At 32.4% G+C, this 18598-nt stretch overlaps 1 protein-coding gene across 2 annotated transcripts in view; it reads right to left on the reverse strand.

The window, feature by feature from the left end:
• Nucleotides 1-18598, reverse strand: part of LOC129241033 (CD151 antigen) — an 82131-nt gene that overhangs the window by 45728 nt on the left and 17805 nt on the right. The window contains exon 2 of one of the 2 annotated variants that reach the window (XM_054877160.1): nucleotides 16021-16147. The gene's annotated coding sequence lies outside the window, so the exon portion shown is untranslated. The other variant, XM_054877159.1, reaches the window with a different exon arrangement.

An 18598-nucleotide genomic window follows, 5' to 3' on the forward strand; every position in this document is an offset into this window, starting at 1 on the left:
TGCTTACGTGAATTCGGGCGTTGTCTTTCAGAAAAACGAAGGGCACTTCGCGATTATCCTGAATAAAAGGAAGGAGACTATTTTTCAAAACGTTTTTGTAGTCCCCACTATTCATTCGTGGTGATGTAAACTGTATATTAAGAGTTGCTTTCGATGTAAATACACCCCAAACCATAACAGAACCTCCACCGAAGTTGCGCTTGGAAAATAAGATTGGGTTCTTGCGCAAATCTCTCCAATAATTTAAAAAACAAAGGTTCCATTTTTTTCATTCGAAAAAATAACTTTTTTAAAAAATAAATATGAATAATGTCAACATTAAAAATATTCCAAATATCTTACTCCAAACTGAAGACGCGCCAGCTTGTGCCGTGGCAAAAGATGGTGTCCTTTTCTTATTTTTGATAAATTTAAATGATTGCACCTCTGTTGTTTTTGAAACCTTTTTTGAACCTCAGCGGCCAAGTTGGCGTAAGACTTAGTCGACTTGATAGTGATAATTTTCTTCCAACGGGCTTCAAAACGTTGTAATTCTCAGGATTCCGTAAAAAATTCCGGATAACACAATGATAATATTGAACCCCTGGGCATTTTAGGTTATATATATTTATAATTGGGGCGTACACTCTTTTTGGGTGTTTGGCTGAGCACCTCCTCCTATTTGTGGTGTGCGTCTTGATGTTGTTCTACAAATGGAGGGACCTACAGTTTCAAGCTGACTCCGAACGGCAGATATTTTTTATGAGGAGTTTTTTCATAGCAGAAATACACTCGGAGGTTTGCCATTGCCTGCCGAGGGGCGACCGCTTTAGAAAAATATTTTTCTTAATTTTGGTGTTTCACCGAGATTCGAACCGACGTTCTCTCTGTGAATTCCGGATGGTAGTCACGCACCAACCCATTCGGCTACGGCGGCCGAATTGAAATATTATTATAATTAAAGTATAAAAAAATGAATAAAATTATAATTAAAGTCATCCAGAATAACAATCAGCACCTTTTATCTCTTCAGAAGTTTATTTTCGACTAGACTTATTCAACGCTGAAAAGACTAGCAAAAGTGCAGCTTTTTGGAAAAAGATAAAAATATAGTGAGCTTTCGCACTAGAAACAATTGATGGAAGTCCTAAGTCTATAACTGTTAAGATGACGCCACTCCGAGTTCATGGAAAGTTACTCCGGAAAGTAAACGCGAGTTTATGGTAATTCAAAAATTGTATACCAAAGGTGTCTTATATTTATGAAACGCACCTTGGAAACACTAAAACTACCTTTTACTTTCCACCGCCGAATGAAGTGTCCAAGCGCGCACAAGTACGAACGCTAACGAAGGGGCAAGAATGAGCGCGAAGGAGAACGAATCAACAACAATGACTTTCCCTTCATATGATTGATATCTGTCCCAAGTATTTGTGTAAATGATGAAATGGGATCGTTCGACCAACCGCTTTGTTTTCGAATACCAATTATTAAGCGAAAACAAAAAAAAAGAAACAATTGCGAAAATTGCAATTGAGGCAAAAAATTTAAAACCGCAAAATATTTTCAATATTTACTTGAAATAGTATCGCACCTGCTAATTCACATGCTTACCTGTGCACATACACAAGTCATTCAATATGCGCATGAGCAAACTCATAAAAACTAAATGGAACTAAATTACCAGGGGTCATTTGCATGGGATGACAAACGAACAATTTCTACTTAATTGTTGCTAGTAATTTGAGTACCTGAGCTACAGGCTCAAGTGAAAATTACGAATTTATGCACTTTTGACTAAGCAAAAACCAAAAATACAAAATAAAGGTTTGATACACAAAAATAGGTGTAACAAATTTGTGCAAGTAACAACCCTAAAGCTTATATATAAAAAATCAACAACAAAGCAATCATTTACTCACAATTTATCTTTTGAAAAATAACTTCACATTAAAGTCCCAATTCTAATAGCTGCACAGCCATATATTGCGCACAAGTGAATGATAAATTAAGTTTCAAAAAATCTTCCCACAATTGTCTCAAGCATTTCAAATAAATCATGACATTTGTGTGGCATATCTTTATGGTTATACTTGGACTTACATATATATTGTATACTAATAAAAATGTGACTAAGTGTAATACACACATACACATATGTACACAGCAACAAATTTAAGCTTTGAAAAATTGCGGCCAAGTGCGCAATTCCAGCTGAGCTCTACGCTTGGCGAGCTTAAAAAATAGTTCCCATAATTAAAAATATTGCCACTTTTCGAGTAATTTATGTACATGGAAATGTTTTTTTTTTAAATTGAATTCGGTTTTATAAAGTTTTGCATAACATTTGCGTGATAAAGGTATTATTTAAGAGCAAATAATTTTATGTAAATTGGAGTAATAAATTGTTGTTCTCAAATTGAAAATTATTTCCCTTTAATATAATAAAGATTTGCCTTTACTTTAATAACTAAATTTATATAATAGGTTAATTAAATAATTATATTGGATGTAAGGCTAGACGCCCTGTGCGCCGACTAGGAGCGATATAATATGCACTATGATATTTTTCTTAATGCCCTCGACTCATTTGAAATCTTGTGTTTTGAGTATTTCGTTAAAAGCGTGTAAAACGGAAACAAAAAAATTTATTTATTTCTGTTTTGAATATTTTATTTCTTGATCTAGGTATTATTAAAAAATTAATTTTTTTTTTGGTCATATGAAGTTTGTTCAAAAAGTTGTCAGCCTTAAAAAAATGGTATTCACATGGACAATAGCCACAGATATAGCCGGTTCTACTGAACCGATCTTGTTGGAATAAAATTTAAATGACGTAGAGTACTTTTTTCGGACCTTTAAAGTAAAAAAAAGAGGGTCAAAACACGATCTTTCATCTTTGAGCGTCCGCCATTTTGTCAATTTTTTTTTTTAAATCGTAGTTCACACGATAGCGACATTCATACTGAGAAAGAAAATTTTGTTATATAGTATTTGATTTTAGACACCGAAGTGTCCCGGAATCCCTATCGCCTGCGACATACCTTTTCTTGCAAGACCATTTTTAGAAAGCTGACAACTTTTTGAACAAACTTTGTAAGCCTAAAATTTTTTTCTATTTTTTTTTACAATGAATTAGAGAATAAAATACTGAAAATAAAAATAAAAACTCTTTTCTCATATCCGTTGTGCACGCTTTTAAAGAAATACCCAAAAACACCATTTCATAGCTATTTTCATGTAATACTCATACATACCCTATGATCAGAAAGTATGGGGAATGTTTAATTTAAACGAACCGCGCATGTGGGAGCCGGTCCATATTTTTTCTTGTGTTGGTAGGACTGTAAGACACACATCTGTCACTATTTATCCGTTTTGAAGCGTTTGAGAGATGCTGTATGTCGCAAACGGCCGGAAATGAGGGCAAACAATTTTTGGATCTTGCATGATGATAACGCGCCATCGCACCGGGCCCAAATTGTGCTGGATTATTTGACCAAACACCAAGTAAATACCATCGGGCAAGCACCCTATTCACCTGATATGGCCCCGCGCGACTTCTTTTTGCTTCCCAACTTGAAGTTAACACTTCGTGGAAGGAGATTTCAGTCGATAGAGGAGATCAAAGAGAATGCGACGAAGAAGGTGAAGGCCATCCCTTCGTCGGGCTACCAGAGGTGCGTGGAAGCGGGAGTTAAACGTTGACACATGTATGTTGCTGCAGAGGGGTCATATTTTGAAGGAGATAAAATAAATTTGCCTGAAATTTAATTCTGTTTTGTTTTATTTAAACATTCCCGGTACTTTCTGATCATAGGATATATTCTAAAAAGCTACTTTTTCGTTTATATTAAAACCAAGCTTAATCAATGAACTCTACAATTTTATCAACAAAATATTTTTGCATCCATTTGTACTGGTTTGCCATTATGCTTGCCTTTTTATTTCAATTATTGTAAGGTAATCATAATCAAAAAATAGTCAAATGGTAATCACCAAACGCACCACTTCGATTTACGCCCACAACCTCCACAGTAACCATGACGAAACCATTATCTCCAACCAACAATCACTTGTTATTAACTTGAAGGCTCCAACCTAACAATGCTTTAAATGTTCCACTATCAAGTTCGTTAATATTTCAGCCAAAGCACAGTTGTTGGTATGTGGTACTTCTCTCATATGTACACAAAACCAGACACATTTCAAGTGCGTAAGTTAGATTTTATTTATTATTTATTTTCTTCGTTCGATATATCACACATTTTTGCGCTAATTAAATAAGTTGTGTATGGCAGATAGGAGCCATTTAACACATCACACTTGTTTGTTTATTCTATACTTTTTTCCAAATAAGTAGAGGCCAACAAACGTTTCTTTAATGGAATCAACTGTAAAATCAACAAAAATTTGAATTACAAACCAAAAAGCACTTATTCTGCATACTCGCACACCACCGCACACTACCGCAGATTGTGTGCATGTATGTCTATGTATATGTAGCTATGTGTTTGTAAGAAATGTAATTACGCTTGAGTTTCTACCGCTGCTATGGTCATTGGACGTGCTTTGATTCAAGGTTAAGGTTGCATTTTTACCTGTTGTAAGGCTATCAGCCAGACAGTCAGGCAGATTTGCCACCAAGCCGACCAAGTCACGATCGGTAGAAACAATTCATTCATCGCAGCAGTTGATCAGCTATGAACCAAGTGAATTTACTGCCGTTTCCAATTCATGAATGTATGTGTCCATATTACTAAATAAAGCATTGTCATCTAATGAAGTTATATAAAAGATTTTTAGTACTTAATGGCTTACGAGCAGATATTCAGTATGCAATTCGACTTTTAGTGCACAGCACTCATAAAAAACGTTTAAGCGACGACGTTTATGTTAGGCGAAAAAAAATTCTAAAATGCAAATCACATTTTTATGGGAAAAAAATGATTTCCCTTAAATGAATTAATATGTGTAGTATAAAAGTGTGAACTGAGAGCCGCATGTGAAGTCATTACTCAGCAACATTTCACAATCATTCATCATACGCCCAGTTGTTCCGCGTGTGACCACAATGCACAGTGGTCCGACCAGAAGGCGTTGGCGGACAAAATTCAAAAACTCATTTAATTAAGGGAACTCGGAGACGTACGTAGGATTTTTTATTTATATTACATAGTTTTTTGTTTAATCAACAATTTTATGTCGTTCTTTATAGTGAAAATTGTAACTTTTTGTTCAAACGTGCACCATTTCGCGAAAAAACAAAATATCGGAAAAATCCTACGTACGTCTCTTTCTGTTGTTATATAGAAACTAAAAAAATTTTATTTTTTGATCCAGGACAAAAATTAAGGAGTTTACGTCTTCGGCAATGGACCCACTAGAAAAAAAGGCGCCTTAGGAGAACTGCTGGACAGCGGGCATTTTGAAATTAATTCAAACGAAAAATTTTGTATTTGTACCATGAAAGCTATATTATTAAACCTATTTCACAGATTTTCGATTGATTCCTTTGTTGAGTCAAAATAAATTCATAAAATATGCCCATTTTTTGCGCTCTAGACCAGCTTCCCCCCTTAAGCTGAAAATATATATTTAGGGGGTTTATGGATCAGTGATGACGAATCTGACCTTAGTTTTAGCAAATTTGAAATTCATTGAATACTATAAATACATTTATACTTCCGTAATTAGCTGGTGAGTTCATTTTTACATTTTTCACGACCCCAGAGAGTACCACGTGGAGGTTTACGGTAAGGTTATTCTCTCCTCATTTTTTTTTGTTTGTTTTTAGACTTTTTTTATTTTTTTTTTAATTTTTTTTTTTAATTTTTAAATTTTTTTTAATTTTTAATTTTTTTTTATTTTTAATTTTTAATTTTTTTTTTGTTTTAGTTTTTAATTGTTTTTTGGATATTTAGTTGTTTTTTTGTTTTTCATTTTTAATTTTTTTTTATGATTCAGAATCCTCGGTCTCTGATGAGCTGTTTTCTGAGGCTGGATCATTTTTCAAATTTAAAAGCGCAAGAACTGTTTTTGAAAATGAAAAGGATTTAAAGTTGTCGTTTAAGGGAAAATAAATTTTTTCAGCTAACCAAGATGCATTCTCATTTAATACGCGACCCCAATGTCTGTTAGATCGTTCTAATTTTCTATTAATATCTTTACAAAAATTACTAACAATCTTCAAAACCTGATCTTTCAATTCTTTCACACTATCATCATGGTATTGAAGCTTCTCAAGAACGTAATCTTGTAATTCTAACTTCTTTGACTCAAAACTTTTTTTTCTGAAGAACGAAAAAAAATAAATAACTCCTTTTTTTCGAAACTATACGTCATTTTGATTTTATTATTACAAGCAATTCTCAGATGTTCGTTAATATTCTAATCGGCTTATGCCCGTTCCTCCAGTGACAGATAAAAATGTTATATTATTATATATAATTTTATTGTATATAGTGTTATATATACATATATCATATTAATATTGTAATAATATTAAAAAAAAATTTTGTTTTTTTAATAATTTTTTTTTTGTTTTAGTTGTCTCTTAATGCTGATCTTTTTCTGTCTTTTACACAAAATTGCATAAACCATATGTAACGTTTTGCCTGTGGGTAAATGCACAAAAGCTACATTATTTTTAATTTGCGCAACAGGTTTCAGTTTGAGATCATAGCTGAAATATGTGGCTACATCACTCATGTCGATTTCAAGTGGACCGGTGTGGACCACTCGAAAAAATGATATTTAAAAAAAAAATTTCGAAAAATTTTAAAATTAAAAAAAAAAAATTGGATTTTGTACCACAACTTAAGAGAATTATAACTGTTTCCGTTAATATATTCAATTATCTTTTGTTTTTTCAATATTTGGTTAACAATCAAATGGTAATATTTATTTGCAGACATGAAAATGAAACTCTTGTATGAAGTGCGATTTGCATACAATTTCATGTTTAAAGTCAAAAAACTACAATGAAAAATTTTTTAAATTAAGTAATATTTTCAGGAAATCTGCCTTGAATATTTAAGAAAACACCTGCATTATCAAATTTTTATTTCAAAAATGTTGAAAAATTGAATTTTGTCCGGCCGCCGGACCACTGTGCAATGACTACTGTGCTTCTATAAACACATGTTCCGACACTTGTTTCAGCAACATGTTTGTATGACAATTCATTTTTGACTGGTGATGACTTTATTTGTTTTTTTTTTTGTTTCATAAGAACTCAAGAGTACTGAAGTGCTTATTTCAGTAATTACCAGCTAAGTAATGAACTATGTAGGTAGATTTTGATGATTTGACTGGCAAACAATAAACTACTTTTTATTGCTTACTTTTTATTTTTGCCGATCTAAATAGCCCATCATTGTTAGAATGTTTGGAAAAAGAAATGCCTAATAATTGAAATAACATTTATTTGCAATGAAGATTTCAAGAATCATCCTATAGTGCGAAACACACAAAATATCTTCGACGACTAACGAAGCAGCAGGAGCGCAAATCAATACTTACAAACATTTTTTGCTTTGTACTTTGGCTTTGACTGGTAGTTTGTAGCAAGAATTTGTCCGAACTGCAAATCAAGCAACTAAGTCTAGATTTTGACAAAAGCTACCCAGAAGAAAATATCGGAGAAATCAAGTGGGAAAATAAGAGGGAGCCCATCTCTCTCTCTCTCTCTCTCTCTCTCTCTCTCTTCACTGATGGGTTCAAAATGGGCTGCAGTGTTAGGGTGGGCAATTATTCCAAATGACACTCAATCATAGCGCATGCGAATCCATATCAGCATATTTTAAGCGACACTGCCAACGTGAAATTCTACTTTGTTTTTATAAACTGAATGCTAAAATTTCCATGAGAATATAAAAAAACAAAGCAACAACAAAGGAGCAGGGCACTTTGGCAATATCTCAAACATCGGAGTACGAAAGAAACTTTTTTTTGAATCCATTTATTTATGCAATCTATTTTTCTGAAAAGAAACTGATGAAGAAAAGCTGGAGGCCGAGTGTCGAGAAGATGAATTGTAGCGGAAGCAATGGTTAACCCCGAACTGTGGTGATGGTGACGAAAAGAAACAAAGCAGAAAAGGAACAGCGTTTTTGACAGCCAGGTTCTACTAATAGCAATCCCATCACCATTAACCAAATTCAAGCTAGTAAAGTAACACAAAATAATAACGCACAGTGTCTTAGTCGATGGACAACTCTCTTAACTGAGTGCAATACATAAGGAACACCGAAGCCATGAGAAAGCTGATTAAACTACCTAAAGCAGGAGTCAGTGTGGGTGAATCGCTAGAGGCCGCAAGGAACACAATGTTATTATACTCTACTTTTTAGAAAAGGGGGTAGAGGTGGTCAGGTAACAAAATATGAAAAATGGCTACACCACTTTGGGTAAACTTCCGCAAAACGAAAGCAACAGATGTGCTAAATAGACCAAACACAGGGGTATTTAGAAATGTAGTGACTACTTTATGGCGTTGGGCACTGAAAAGCATGGCGCAAGAAGTTTCATTTGAGGAATGAGATACAACAGAATATTTCGATTTTAGTAACCTACAATACTTGGAAAATGAAAAATAAAAAAAATTGGCCCGTGCACCCTTTTTGGGTATTTGGCCGAGCTCCTCCTCCTATTTGTGGTGTACGTCTTGATGTAATTCCACAAATGAAGGGACCTAGAGTTTCAAGCCGACTCCGAACGGTACATATTTTTTCTGAGTAGTTGTTTCATAGCAGAAATCACTCGGAGGTTTGCCATTGTCTGCCGAGGGGCGACCGCTATTAGAAAAAACTTGTTCCTCATTTTTGTCTATCACCGAGATTTGAACTGATTTGAATTTGGTTGTCACGCACCAACTCATTCGGCTACGGCGACCGAGTTGGCTTAAGACGTTTGCATTGGTTTAATTCAGTTCAACGAGTGAGTAAATTATGTTTCTTCTATTGAACGAATATCGAAGCAGTAAGAAAGCAAACATGAAATACAATACACCTTTACCATTATTCAGCCGCAGGGCAATGCTTTTTTCGTTTGCTTCACTATTAAATACTGCGCATCGTGGAAGGCTTTCTGACCACTATTTTCTAAATAATAGCTATCACTCAAAGTAAATCAAGAAGTTTGTATTGGTTATTAAGAACTTTATCATATCTCTTATTTTTCATTAATTAAATAGTATTTTTTTAGTCAAGTGCTGTTTGACTGCTTAAAAATATGGTTATTCACCAATGCCTGCAAGACGGCTTACGAGTTATGAATAACTAGAAGAACTAGTGACTACAATTCTTCAGCCTTTATTCAAAAAAAGTGACTGAATAGTTTCAGTTAAAAGCTGTTACTCATTGAATGTGACTGCAAGGATTTTAAGTTGAACTGAACACCTCTAATATGCGATTATCCAGCCGATTTTTAGTGTTTAGTTTTATTTATATGTATTTATGGTAAGAAAAAGCCCTTTTGGCACTTCTGGAAAATATAAAATAAATGAAATAATGAGAAAATTGAGAAATATCTCAATTCAAAACAAAATGTTTTCTTAATTTTGTATGAAATTTCAAAACAAAACGAAACATTTATGAACGATATGGCAGATATTTTGTGTAAAAGTACTTCACTATATTCGTCAGTATCCAAGTACAGGCTTTAACTTAAGAGCTAAAAATAACTGAAACTAAGTTTTAGAGAGACTTTTACAGAGAGACAAATACAGATATATGTAAGTGTCAATTAACATCAAGATAAACAGAAAACGTACGTATGTATGTATGTGAGTATAAATAAACATTAGCATTAACAGAGGTAAGTATATATGTTAAGTTGAGGTTGATAGTAACATTAACAGAAGAAAGTATGAATAAAATAACATAACAACATTAACAGAGCTGAGTATTTAAGGAAGGTACATACTAACACTAGGAAATATTATATATGATGTAAAGAATGAGTTTTCTACAGATTGACTGTGAGTGTTATACAGAATGTTAGTGAAGTTAATAATAAGGAAATAGGAGTTAACATAACGCATACCTAAGCAAAGGTGGGGTTATATTGTAATGTAAGCAGAAAATGTTAATGAAATGAAAAGGCGCAAATATTACTGTTAAGTATTTTTAATAAAACTTAATAAAATTTTTAATTATCTATTATATGGCATGCGAGTAATTATCCATTTTTAATACCAATTTTTCTTTCTTCCCTATCGTATCGAAAAATGGGAAAAAGTATTATGAAAATTATGCCTTCGATGGCGAATCACTCAGAAAAAAAGAGTTGAGTTGGAATTTTTTTTTTTTTACTATTTCCGTGAGAAAAAGTATGAATTAGCAATTCATTGTAAAGGAAAAATATTTAAACTATTTTTATTTATTTATTTATTTATTAAACCAATGAATATAATAGATTCTTATAGGCTAAGTAGACATATTTTAAGATTAATGGGCAATAAAAAAAGAAAGTACAATTAAACTATTGATAATAAATATTCAAAGATTTTAATAGGTGATCTTTTGAAAATGAAAAATCTATCTCAACAAATTTAGAGATTTGATTAAACACAATTAATGTTCCAGGAGCTCAGAGTTCTGGCCGGAATATTAAAGAAAATCCTCTCAAGAAGCTTCAGACAGTCAACAGCCCCACGGATTAAGTCGAAAATGAAAGATACAGATAGGATAATTCTCTTGCTTTGCAATCATTTTAAGTTGAACAATAAGCATCGCGCTTGATATGTAGGGATAGGATCCGAAAAGTGCAAATTACGCAACGCGAAATGTAAAAATACTTTCTGGAATCGTTCAATTCTAGCAGCATGGGACGAATAATGCGGCGACCAAATGAAAGATTTTTGCTTACATTTTATGATTTTTTCATACTTGCGCATGTTTATACATATCAAAATTTATATAATTGAGTTTATATACAACGCTTTAGCGCCAATTGAAGAGAACATGAAAAAATATGAAAATAATGAGATTTCATTACCAATATTTTCATCAAGTATAGAATCTCCGCAGCGGCTAAGGCGACGTAAAGTGCAAAAATAGCCTTAATGCCGTTCAGAAACAACACGACATCAAAATGTAAGCCATTCCTAGAAAAGTTTACTTCATAACTGCATATACACATACAGTTATATGTATACATATAATTGGCGCGTAACCGTCTTTGGATGTTTGGCCGAACTCCTCTTCCTAATTTGTGGTGAGCATCTTGATGTTTTTCACAAATGGAGGGACCTACAGTTTCAAGCCGATTACGAACGGCAGATATTTTTTATGAAGAGCTTTTCCATTGCAGAAATACACTCGGAGGTTTGTCATTGCCTGCCGACGAGCGACCGCTATTAGAAAAAACTTTTTCTTAATTTTTATCTTTCACCGACGTTCTCTCTCTGAATTCCGAATGGTAGTCACGCACCAACCCATTCGGCCACGGCGGCCGCCAACACATATACACATACAGTTGCAAATACGAAAATAGCAGTACCAAAAAATATATTAGATTTAGAAAAAAAATATGGTAACTAAGATGTGTTTAGAAAGTGTGTTAATTAAATAAATTATTTAAATAAACTATTTTTTAACAAAAGATAGATATTCATGCATCCGAAATACAGGTATGCCACTCAACAAAATTTAAAAAAAATGTTAATAAATAGTTTAAATAAAAGAAACGTACTTTCGTCTAAATATGCGCAAAATTTTATTAAAATTCCTTGCATAACCTTAAAACACGGAAGGCACTGCTAATTCAATGTTGCACTTAAAAACGTAACTACGCCAATAAAAAGCCGTTATTTATAGTTAATAGTTACCAGATTTATGCAGATAAACTCTACACAACCTAAAACTCTTAAGGCCCTCGCCTCATTTGAAATGTTGTTTTTTGGGTGTTACTTTTAAAGCGTTTGAAACGGAAACGAGAAAAGGTTTTTTATTTTTGTTTTCAGAATTTTATTTTTTGATTTGTTATTACAAAATAAAAAATAAAAAGTTGTCAGCCTTCAAAAACTGGTATTCACATGGATGATGGACAGAGATATAGCCGTTTTTGTTGAAAAAAAAATTGTAATGACGTAGAATTGATATCGGTATCTTGTGAACTATGATTATTGTGAAATAAAAATTGTTTAGTTTTTTTTTTCGGACCTTTAAAGTCAAAAAAAGAGGGTCAAAACACGGTTTTTCATCTTTAAACGTTCGCCATTTTGTCAAATTTTTTTTTTTTTTTAAGATCGTAGTTCACACGATAACGCCATTCATACTGAACAAGAACCTTTTTGTCTTTTTGATTTGAGACGGCTGTGAATACCATTTTTTTAAGCCTGACAACTTTTTGATCGAACTCGTATAGCAAAAAGAATATTTTTATTTTTAACAATAGCTCCAAAAATAAAATACTGAAAACAAATATATTTTTTTTTTTCGTTTCCGCTTTACACGCTTTTAAAGAAACACCAAAAAAACACCATTCCAATAAGGTGTGGGCCTTAACTCTTCGTAGATATTTGGTATTGAAATTTTCGATTGTATGATTTATAGAAAAAAAAATTATCGACGTCAAAATAATTTTTCAAGTGTACTACTATTTTTATGTTTCCAACTGTACTTATACATATACGTACAAGTTGGAATAGCCAACGCTATAAAATAATTTTTCTTTTTACAGAATATTTTTTTTTTGCCTTTACAGCAGCATTCAAGCAAGAACTTACTCTTTGAAGCAGACCGCCTGGGAAAAGGGTGATACAAAAAATCTTGCCACACTTAAGTAGAAGCATGACTTAGCGATTCAACTTGGTAATACCTGAAATTTTTACACAATTTCTTCTAGCGTTATATTTAAAATAGTTTTCTGTGGAATTGTAATCTTCAGTATTTTTCCGCAATAATTTCAAAGCAAATTTTACTTTCTTAGGCTTCTCTTCTTCAAGTCTAAAAATAGCTAATGTAAGTATTAGGAATATTTTTTCTCTTAACTTTGAAGCCGACAAATTTGTTCTTAAAGAAGCAACAACAACCATAGCCAAGCAAGCACTTCAGCTCCATTATGTTCAGCAATTACTTGCGCCCTTTCACGTTCCAACGAATGGGTTAGCATAAAAAATTAATTGTAAGTTACGCAAATGTTTTGCTTGCCACACGTGCCGGTGAAGCAATGAAGGCTTTAGTGTCGTTTAGCTTTTGTGTTTTGGTCATTTCACGCCTTTTTGTAATTAAATGAGAATGTAATATAAATATTTTAATTTTTTTTTTCAAATTTTTAGGTTATGAAAAATTTGTGACTGATAGCAATTTACAAAATAAGAAAATGTAGGTTTTTTCCCAAAATATTTTTAGTAGTAGCCCATATACTCGTATATGCATTAAAAAGTAGTGCAGGGTGGCGCAAAATTAATCACCCTATCGGAAGACTTATATTTTTTGTAAATGACGTTTTACGTCAATTATATTTGATATCTGGAACATACAAAGAGCCGCCATCGTAGCCGAATGGCAATTTTTTTTTTAAATATAGCATAACAATTTTCTTAACAAAAAATTATATGAAAAAATGTAATACTTTTACGAAATTTAAAAAATATTATTTCAATTATTTTTCAAAACTTTCCATACTCAAATGCACTGTTTCAATAGAAAAAACACGAATTGTTTTTTTTTTTTTTGAAAAATAATATATAGATTTTATTAACAAAAAAATATTTCAAAAAATTTAATATTTTTACGAAATTTAAAAAATATTTTTTCAGTAGAAAAAAAGAACGGAAAACTATTCTGCACAAAAAAACAACTAATATATATTACATCAATCAATAGTAATAGTTAATCAATAATGTCATAATTAATGGCATTGAGATTTTTTTTTTTTTTGAAACAAAGTACATCAAAAAAAGAAATATTTTTTTAGATTTAAAAAAATACCTAGAAAACTTTTTATTTAAAAAATTTTCATTTTTATGTCTTCAGATTCTTCTTTCTTCTTTACATTGCCATCACAGCAAGCAAGCTTCCACAAAAAAAAATTTTCTTTGTCAAAACCTCAAAGTTGTAGTTTTTATTATAAAATAAAGTAATATTCATTAATAATGATTAATTAAGTTTTTTTTAACAACAACAAATTTAATTTGTAGTTTACTTTTCTTTCTAGCAATTAGAAAGAGATACAGAAAGAAATTTTTTTTTCAAAAATCTCGATGTGCATATTTTTTTTCTTCTTTTTGTTTTGGTTTCTTGTTTCTTCACTTGATTTTTTTCCAAAAAAAATACGCCATTTTCGAAATTTCTGTATATTTTGTTCCTGGTATTTTTTTCATTTCTTTTGTTCTTTTTTAGTCGATGTGTTTTGTTACTTTACTTCGTTCTTTCTGGCAATTGGAGAGAAATACAGAAAGAATTTTTTTTCCAGAAATTTTGTACAGGTTTATGTACATAACTTCTGCCTTCTCCCGACAGTTGCCTCAACGTTACCAGACCGTTCCAGATTATTAAAAATTTTATATTAAATCCGGCCGACCTCAAACCGGTACAGTCACCTCAGCAGCGTCCCTCAAACATTAATAAAGAATGTTTTTGCTCTTACAACAATAACAATCTATATCTTGACTTTGAATTCAACTGTGTGGTAAGTTCCTAGGTTTATAGTAAAAATTAGATGGCAACTCTATCAAAAAAAAATTTCGTTTAAATTTTCCTAAATTCTTTTTCTTTAAACTCCATATCTTATATCGTAGATTACTATTTTTGAATTCAAAATTCATAAAAATCAACTACAATCAGTAAATTTTCAAATAAAGTAAAATCAGTTCAATACTTATTGATCTTATTTTAGAGAATTTATTTTTTAATTTTTATAAATGTTTGAACGTACTTATATATACAGATATTTAATTAAATCTGCTTCTTGTTGTTATTTTTTTTTTTGAATCCTGCAGTGTATATAAAAGCAGCCCTCACAAAATTAAAGGGTCTGAGTAAAAAAAAAAACAAAGAAAAAGATCTTTTAAATAAAATATTTTTTATTTTATTTTATTTATTTTTTTTTATCTTTTTTATACTTAATTTTTTTTTTTAATTTGTTTTATGTTTTTTTGTTTTTATTTTATTTTATTTTATTTTATTTTATTTTATTTTATTTTATTTTATTTTATTTTATTTTATTTTATTTTATTTTATTTTATTTTATTTTATTTTATTTTATTTTATTTTATTTTATTTTATTTTATTTTATTTTATTTTATTTTATTTTATTTTATTTTATTTTATTTTATTTTATTTTATTTTATTTTATTTTATTTTATTTTATTTTATATTATATTTTTTTTATATTTCTTATTTTTATTTATAAATAACTTCAAAAATCAATTATATTTCTTAATTATTGCGTACTGACTATAATTGATAATTTTTTCACTTATTCTTAACTGCGCATCTATTTTCTTATTACCTTTCCCCTCTTTTCTCTCCATCTTTCTAGGCATTCACTTTATTTGCCTACACTTGATGCCTGCACTCATTTTAACCTCCAAAAACCTCGTAACCTCAAAATTGTACTTTTTACAATAACAAAAAATACAAAACCAAATTCTATTATTTTCCCGCTAAACAAAATCGCAAACACTTCAAAATTTCCCTGAGAAATACCACTGACTACCTTGCCGATCGACTCACTTACCTTCCCACAAATTTATTTACAAGTTTACGCATTGAAATAAGTGGAGAAGGTTGTTAATGGGAAATACATAGCTTCACGCTTTTTCGCAACAATTATTCAATATCGCACATACATATTTATGCGTGTAACAAATTCGACGAAATTGTAATAATTTGAAAGTAAACACGACTGCAAACTCACCAATAGCTTTGGGCTTGTTGAATTTGAATTTTCCTATGAACACTCAGCTAAGTGATCTTTTTTTTTAGAAATTAAATACTAAGCAAACGCACAAAAAACAAAACACGCACTTGAAACTCGACGAAATGCTACAAAGTGTATTCACAAGTATACTGACGAAATGTCACTCACCTTGTAGTCGTTGAGCACAAATGAGGTTTTCGTTAGGCGACCAATTTTGGCGGCTTTTTGTAACAACAACAGCTATAACTACGATGTTATTGGTTTGTTGATTAGCACAACCGCAATGGGAAGGGTGCTGAAAGAAGGATAAAAAGAGAAGAATAAAATGAAAATTGGTGAAGAGTTGCAAATGGGCATATCACATAATTGCAATAAAGATTTTCCTATAAAAAAATAAATAAAAAAATTCTCCGTAATTTAATAAAAATGGAAGAATTTTGAAATTACATATTTCATTCATACACCTTGTAAAGAGAAGAACTTCTCGCAGTATTGGCATTTATTGTAGATTTTTTTCAACTGCCCCTGTGTATGTTTTATCAGGGCCAACCAAGAAATCGCAGATTGAGACTCAAATTGGTATGAACGTGACAATTTTTGAAAAGACAAGTTTCTTTTATGGGAGGTTACCACCATTCGCTTGGATATATTAAAAATATAAAATAAAAAAATAATTTATATTTTATAAAATATTCTATAGCCCCTCCTTGAATTTGAATATCTATATTTTTTAAATGTCTTATAGAAGAAAACAGTAATGAGTATTATATTACTATACAATTAAGATATCAGAAAAATTTATAATCCCAAAATAAAATTAGCTGTAACCTTCTAATGCGCAAATTTCAAATTTGGGGATGAGGTTCATAGCGTTTTTATGTTTTCTTTTACTTTACAACGATTTTTTTGCTGTTTGGCAACTGGTAAGTATTCATTCGATAGAACTCTTTCTGCTCTACAGAACTATGTTAATTGTATTTTTGAGTTATTTCATTTTTTATTAGTTTTGAGGCTTAGAAATGGAGTACCAAGGAGGCAAAACGAACAGCTGCTAGTCTTTGCCTTTCATCGAGGTCAAAAAGCTGCCAAAGCACCCAGGACATTTGCGACGTGTATGAAGAAGGTGTTATAGGCGATTCTACAGGGCGGAAATGGTTTGCAATGCTCAAAAATGGCTACTTTGCCGTCGATGACACGTCCCACAACGAAAGGCCTTCAGAATTCGATGAAGAACGTCTCAACTCACTTTTGCAGGAGAAGGTCGAGAAACCAGTCGAGAATTGGCGAAAAAATTAACTACGATCATAAAACGACTCACAATCATCTTCATTCAATGAAATTTACCGAAAAATTGGGAGCCTGGTGCCTCATGAGCTCAACGAAAAAAACTAAGGAAGTCGACTTCAAATTGCTTCTCAGCATCTCGCCCACCATCGAGCAACAGGCGGTCATAAACAAGGCTTTTTGTACCGAATCGTCACGGGAGATGAGAATGGTGCCTATACATCAATATGAAGCAAATAAAGAACGCGCCAAAGCTGAGAGTCAAGCCGGACCTTCATGGAAAGAAGACTATGATATGTGTTTGGAGGGACTGGGAGGGTATGGAGCACTAGAAAATGCTCGAAAAGAATGCCACGGTCAACAAGGAGCTCTACAATTCCCAACTATACCACATGAATGAGGTTATTCGACTGAAAAGGCCTCATCGACATGATCAAACCATATTTCTTCACGACAACGCCAGGTCCCATGTTGCACAACTCTTCAAAGCCGCACTCTAAGAGCTCGAATGGGAGGTACTTCAGCATCCGCCGTATTCTGCGGACCTTGCACCGACCGATTACCTGATTTTCCGTTTTTCCGTTCCCTGTCAAATCATATGACGGGCGTTACTTTCGATAACAAAGAGGTCCTTAAAAGCTGGCTCAACAAATTCTTTGACATCAGACCAGCCGATTTTTAGCGGAACGGCATCAACAAATTCGTCGAGAGGTGGGAAGAGGTTGTAAATAGCAACGGCGAATTTATAATGGATTAACTTATTGATATAATTACTTTTTTTTTGTTTAAATCAACAAAAACGCTACGAACTTATTCCCCAACCTTACATAATTGGCGCTTACATCCTTTGTTGGTTAGCTCTTCTCCAATTGGTGGTGTGTGTCTTTGTGTTTTTCGGCAAAATGTAGGTGCCTCACTGTTCTATGTCGTGTCCGAACGGCAGCGATTTTTTTATGAGCAGTTTTTTAGTGGCAGAAATGCACTCCAAGGTGCCTGCCGTAGGTGCGTATTTTGATATATTTTACTTGTTAAAAAAATAATAGTTTTGAAATAAATTGAAACCAGGGCTGCCTGCATTGCCCAAAACACCAGCGTAAGGAAAAGATTGGCGAGATGAGAGAATCGTTTAAAAAGATTTCTGAACAAGAGTTTCTATGTATTTTTATACACAGATGCCAAACCAGTACATGGAAACGCTATGAAGGAAATAAAGCTCCCAGTGATCAAACTCATACAGATTTTTTATTGAGACTTGATCTCAACTTTGCCTGCTGAAGTGAAAAGCCTTGCAGACCGAGAAACCAACAGAGCCAATGTTAAGTATAGGTCCAAGTTCAGCGAGCAAATGATTTGGGAACTTTGGGAACAAGACACGCGACCAAAATGACCACGCGACTTTGCACGTCTGCGTACTAACCCAGCGCTCACTGAGTTGACGCAATACCCGTCTTTCCAGGAGCAA

Source organism: Anastrepha obliqua, chromosome 3, assembly GCF_027943255.1.
Source record: "Anastrepha obliqua isolate idAnaObli1 chromosome 3, idAnaObli1_1.0, whole genome shotgun sequence".
NCBI lineage: Eukaryota > Metazoa > Arthropoda > Insecta > Diptera > Tephritidae > Anastrepha > Anastrepha obliqua.